Source organism: Theobroma umbraticum, unplaced genomic scaffold, assembly GCF_002168275.2.
Source record: "Theobroma umbraticum cultivar Fairchild unplaced genomic scaffold, ASM216827v3 scaffold_67.0, whole genome shotgun sequence".
Classification (NCBI taxonomy): Eukaryota; Viridiplantae; Streptophyta; class Magnoliopsida; order Malvales; family Malvaceae; genus Theobroma; species Theobroma umbraticum.
Window position 1 is genome coordinate 1440989 of NW_018397262.1, and position 6003 is coordinate 1446991.

General features: G+C 35.4%; 1 pseudogene; it reads right to left on the bottom strand.

Annotated features, from left to right (window-relative positions):
• Positions 1 to 3702: 3702 nt before the first annotated feature.
• Positions 3703 to 5352, bottom strand: LOC110419903 (beta-amyrin 6-beta-monooxygenase pseudogene; annotated as a pseudogene).
• Positions 5353 to 6003: the final 651 nt, after the last annotated feature.

The following is a 6003-nucleotide window of genomic DNA, read 5'->3' on the forward strand; positions in this document are numbered from 1 at the left end:
ACTTTATCATTTTGGGTACTAAATGGAAATTGCATAAAGGTTGTTCCAATTTCCTTCAAAGCTAATGCCATGGTCAATGACTACAAAGTGTGGTATCATTTCTTAGCCGCAAAGATGCTTTTTGGGAAACACTTGAACGATGTGATAAAGGATTGAGCAGTCTTCCTATACGCGTTTTGATCGAGAAATCTATTGACATTGGGCAATTGATCTTCAAAAACATTATCTTGTTAGCCCGATGGCCACATGATAAAGTGTGGTGTTCACCCTTGATCACTGCCTTCTGTCATCAAATAAGAGTTGTTTGGTCACCTAATGAAGAGCTATTACATTCGAAGATTCCAGTGGATGGTTGGATCAACAGGTTTCACATGCATGAACAAACCATTATTGGAGGAAGCTCATCTGCTGCACCTCAACCGCCACGGCATTTGCAAAATCTCTCCATGCCTCAATGAATGGAACGGCTTATGCGTTGCTTAGACCATCAAGCAGATTATTTAAAAGCCATTGAAAAGATGATGAGGGCATATGCTGAGCATGTTAGCATGGACATGGCTACCTTCCCCACATTGCCCATTAATCCCACCTGGAATGAGAATGGTGACGCTACTGCTACGAAGGATAAGGATTGACGATGTTTGCAAGTTTAAGGGAGTATTCTCTTTCTTTATTTTTAGGAAAACTAAGGACAATGTTCACTTTTAAGTTTAGGGGGAATTTTATATTTTATTTCATTATATCGTATTTATGTTTAAACAAGTCAATTTGCATGATAGGATTAGGAACGTGTTGAAAGATTAAGTTAGAATTTGTGCATCAATAAAAATTGGTTTATCTATCCGATGATGAAAACCAGTTACCTTGTTATTCTTTTTACTCTAACAAGCATAAATATTGTTGTAGTGTTATGTGAAATTCTTATGCATATCATCATTTTAGAATGTGAATTCTATATTTGAGCACCATGTTTCTTATTCTATTTCATGATTTACATTTAAAAAATAATTATGTGAGTGTGAATCTTTAAACTATATTTATAATTTTAGAATTTGTCTGATCCTTCCTTGAGGTGAAATTCTAGGTGACACTTAGCTAGGAAATGACTTAGACCACCTTTGGATTGATTGGGCCTTTCAAGCTAACCTAGTCAAATTTTATTCCTAGTACACCTTTTTGAACCTAAATCTATCTTTTTCTTCATCAACAATAACTAAATTATCCTAGCTTGCAAATAAATTTCCAATTCTATTACCTTCACTCCTAAGCGTGTACATTGTTTTAGGAATTATATATAGATCAAATGTTAAAAAAGTAGAAAGGATGAGTTGAGAAAAATTCCAACCAAGATGTGAAGTATTCATTCTACTAACATCGAAGAAAACAAGTTTGGGGGATGTTGAATTGTGAATAAAAAAAATGCTTGATGAATAAAAAGTGAAAAGAAGGAAAAATGTGTACTTGGTGAAGGAAGATAAGGTTATGTAGATCCTAGAATAATTATTTGCTTAGGGTGATTTAAACTTTAATATATCCCATATCATCCCTTAACCCTAGCTGAACATTATAAGATGAATAAAGTCCTAAGCATCCATAGCTAAGTGATGGCCTACATCAGTAAAGAAAGAGGTCAAAAACAAACATATGAACTTTTAAGCTCGTTGAGATTTGTATGAACATAATATTTTATGAAGTGCATGATGTTCATTGTAAAAAAATGAGCATACACTTGGATGAAACATGAACTTAGATAATATCCATGTTTTATTTTGAGCTTAATTAGAAGACAAGGTAATTTATAAGGAAATTAGAGATGATCAATGAATTGGTGCATTTTCATAGTTGATGTCTTCTACTACATTGTTTCATTTTAGTTTTTTCTCAAAGACTAGCAAAACATTTTGAGATATTAATGTAGCTAAGTCCATGTGTTTTAATTAAGTAGTTTTTAAATAGCCTTTATGTTTTTAGTTAACTAGTTTAAAGCACGTGAACTTAGTTTAATTCAAGTAATTTTAGTTTATTTTCATGTTGAAAGCCCTATTTTAAGCCAATGCCGATTTAGTTCTTGTGTTTGTAGGTTTTCGAATCACATAAAGTTAAATGGTGATGAACTTTGTAATGGAGATTAAGTGCATATTTTCACTAAATATATTGAGGTAATTCAAACATAAGTCGAGCTAAAAAGATCCAATTAATGTGATTCTTGAACCATAGGAAATTTAAAAGGCAGACCTACAACTTTTCTATTACCATTTTACCCAGATCAATCTTGAGATAAGATTGTGTTTCAAGATGAGGCATTGCAATAAATTGCACCAAGGCAGCACAAGCAGTAGTGCCACAGCCTTGCAAAGCTCAAGGCCGCAACGCCCAGGTAAAGTATCATGGCTTCCATACTAAAATCCGAGAGTCCAACACCACTGTGCCCAAGGAGGAGCGTTGTAGCACCAGATGAGAAACCAACAAAAAAATATTTAAGGTAGGAGCAACACGACACTCGTAAACCAAGGTCGCGGGGCTTTGACATGGATTATTAAAGTGCAACCAATTAGGAAATCAGTTTTTAGGGTTGTTTAGAGTCTATAAATAGGTGATTTTTGATTGCTGAAAGAGGAGACTAAGAGAGGCAATGAGCGGCAGTTTTTGAGAGAAAAGAATACGCTCTCTAATGAAAGAAACGAAAAGAAATTGAAGGCAACCGAAGATCAAGAATCAAAAGAGGTTTTGATATTTCTTTACTCTTCAATTCTTTCTTGCTCTTTTGCTGTAGAATGATTTTTTGTCTGGAATTAATTATGTTTGCTGTAGAAACAATGATAAACTAAATTTATTTTCTAAGATTATGGGTTATTTTTTTATGTTATTTGAACATATGATTTGTCCTTGCTTAGTTTTAATGGATGATGCGTAGTTTATTCAATTCTGTACTTATTGCTTTTCACTCCTTGATCACTAGTTAAAATATCTTGGATCTCTGAATGCAACTTGATAAAAGGAGTTTAGAATAAATTATTGTTTTGAATAGCCTATATTTGGTTCACTTCTAAGTTAGGTGATAGTTTCGTGTTTAGGATAAACATATACCTAAATACCTTGGGCAGCCATAACAAGAATGTAATGAACCTTTTCTAATTAGTTTTGGAAATATACGTATGCACAATCTCGACAGAAACTTGTACTTAATATGGATTTTAGGTTAATTATGTATCCCATTACTCTAAGTTAAGGAGAATGATTTAATTCAAGTAAAAAATTGAATAATACCATAATCCTTGGTTTTGAATTAATATTTCTCTTAGTGAAATTTTATTCTTCGTTACTAATTAGTTAATTAATCATTTTTAGTTTAAATAATCATTTGAAATCTAGTATTTAGATAAGATTAACTTTGTTATAAATTTAATACTTGCCGACAAATAAGTACAAATCTCTATGAAAACCAATACTCAACTTACTTTTATATGATTTGTATAACCACGTGCACTTTCATGTAGTAATCCGACAACAAAGATATATAATAAAATTTTAACTTCTCATTGATGAAGAAAAGGTGTTGCTAAAAAAAACTGAAATAAGATGACAGTTCAACTTATTTTAAAAACTTATTGTACCATGCATAGATATAGAAATTGCATGCTTAGGGAAAATAGGGAGACACCAAAGATTTATTTATTCTATTTAATGTGTCAGCCTTGATGCTCATGCGGCTTGGAGCTTAATGGGAAGACCATCCTCTGGAATGGGTGAAGGACTATAGAAAATCTTCTCATTGGGATTCAGTTTCTCCCATTTGAATCTGGTGACCAGGTTGTGTATGAAAGTGAGGATTTCCAGTCGGGCATACTCCTTCCCAGGGCACATACGAGGACCTCCACCAAATGGAACAAATGTGTAGGGTGCGGGACCATTTCCTTCAAACCTTGAAGGATCAAACTTCTCTGGATCCGGGAAGTACTTGGGGTTCTTGTTTGTTGAATGGACAGTCCAGAAGGCCTGAAGCAAATGAAGAAAACAAATAAGGGTATGGGAAAGTACTGACCAAAATCTTGAGAATGACATCATCATTTTTGCAATGGAAACGCAGTTTTATTACCTTCCATCCCTTTGGAATCGTATAACCTGCGTAAGTAAAGTCGGTGATGGCCTCTCTAAAAGCTCCATTAGCAGGTGGTGCCAGCCTCATCGCTTCGCATACTACGCACCACGTGTACTTCATCTTCTGAATATCTTCCCATCCCAATGGTTCTCCAGGCCCTTTGGACCGTAAGATATCCTTTTGTTCTGCAATTAACCCAAAAAGATGAAACATTAATTAATTGCCGGCATAGAAATTTGAAATATATTGGTAATTGGCAGGAGTCGACGAGTCACCTGCGCTAAAATCTAAATAATGACTGACTAATTTGCATACCTTCCAACACCCTGTTATATACGTCAGGATAGTCAGAAAGATAGCTAACGGTGAAGGTGATTGCGGTACTTGTTGTGTCATGGCTTGCAATAAAGAAGCCTACAATCTTGTTGCCGATCTCTATCTCAGTCATACCGTCCATCAGCATGCAGTCCACTATGTCTGAAGCAGCCAGCATTCCTTTCTTTAACAGCTCGTTTTTCTTCTTGGTAATAAAGGCTAAAAGCTCTCGGCGGATCACTTTGCCTGCTTTCACGGCGCGATTGAATGTTGTTCCAGGAAGATCAATGGGTACGGAAATGAGACCAGCAGTCGCAAAAGCGAAAGGCTTGGCAAAATTTTCGATCTCTTCCCTATGTTGAACACTCATGAATAGACGACAGGCGAGCGAGAAGCCGTACTTCTTGGAAAGTGGGGAAACTTGGACTTGATTATAGGGGGACCAATATTGGTCTAGGTGCTCCTTTGCCATGATATCCATTACTGGTACGTAACGTTGAAGTGACTCTGGCTTGAGAAAAGGAAGCAGATATGTCCGAAGAATAGTGGATTCTTCTTCCGAAGAATTATCAACACTGGATGGATCCAACAAAGCCTTCTTCATGGAACGAGGCCACCAGGCGGTGACATATTTGTTTTGGCCAGAGAAGAGGAACTTGTTGCCAGCAGCACCGCAAAAGACAGCCCATGTCCTCTCCGAGCAATGATGTACGGAACACATCGGATGAATATTTGGCTCTTCTGTCATTTATGAATTTCACAGGAGTTCCCCGTCTCAAACCCAGCACATAATCCAAAGTTTCGCCAACGTATGGGAGACCCTTTCTACCTGGAGGAAGGTTGGGGGTGGCGGCCCTGGATTTGTACTTATAAACCAAGTAGATGACACCAACGGGCACGTACAAAACTACAAAGTGGACTAGGTATGGCATCAAAAAAGCAATGTCCATGTCTGCTTAATTAATCTTTCACCTTACCTTTGCTAATTTAATTAACAAAGGTGTTACACACTGGAGTGGCGAATGAGCCCAGAATCACCTACAAAATATATATAAGGAGGAACTAATGGATATTCATCTCACATCTGGTTGCCATATTTATAGTCAATTGCCCACGGATTGAGTTAGTATAACAAACGAAAGTTTTATCAGCTTTCAAATTTTGACAAAGTTGGCAAAACATTGTTTGATTCGGAATTTTAACAGCTGTCAAATTTTGCAACTTGTTTCCACACTAAGTTGTTACTTTTTACAGCACACGAGTAATTAGTTCATTAGTTGATATATAATCCTCTGCTTAAAGAGTAAGGTTCAAATCTTCTCTCTCTCAATTATAAAAAAAGAAATTATTACTTTTGCAACTTGTAGTTTATTAGAATTTTATCTCATGTCCTGACACGAGATTCTTGATTTAGAAGTGATAAATGTGCTTGATTTTATATCTTTAATATTTCTTTTGGATCCTTTTCCCTTTTGCTTATCTTAATAATAATTTAGTATAATGGTCAATTTTGCACGTTAATGCATTATTAATATATTTTTATTATATTTATGAGCATTATACTAATAATAATTAGAATATGTTCATGT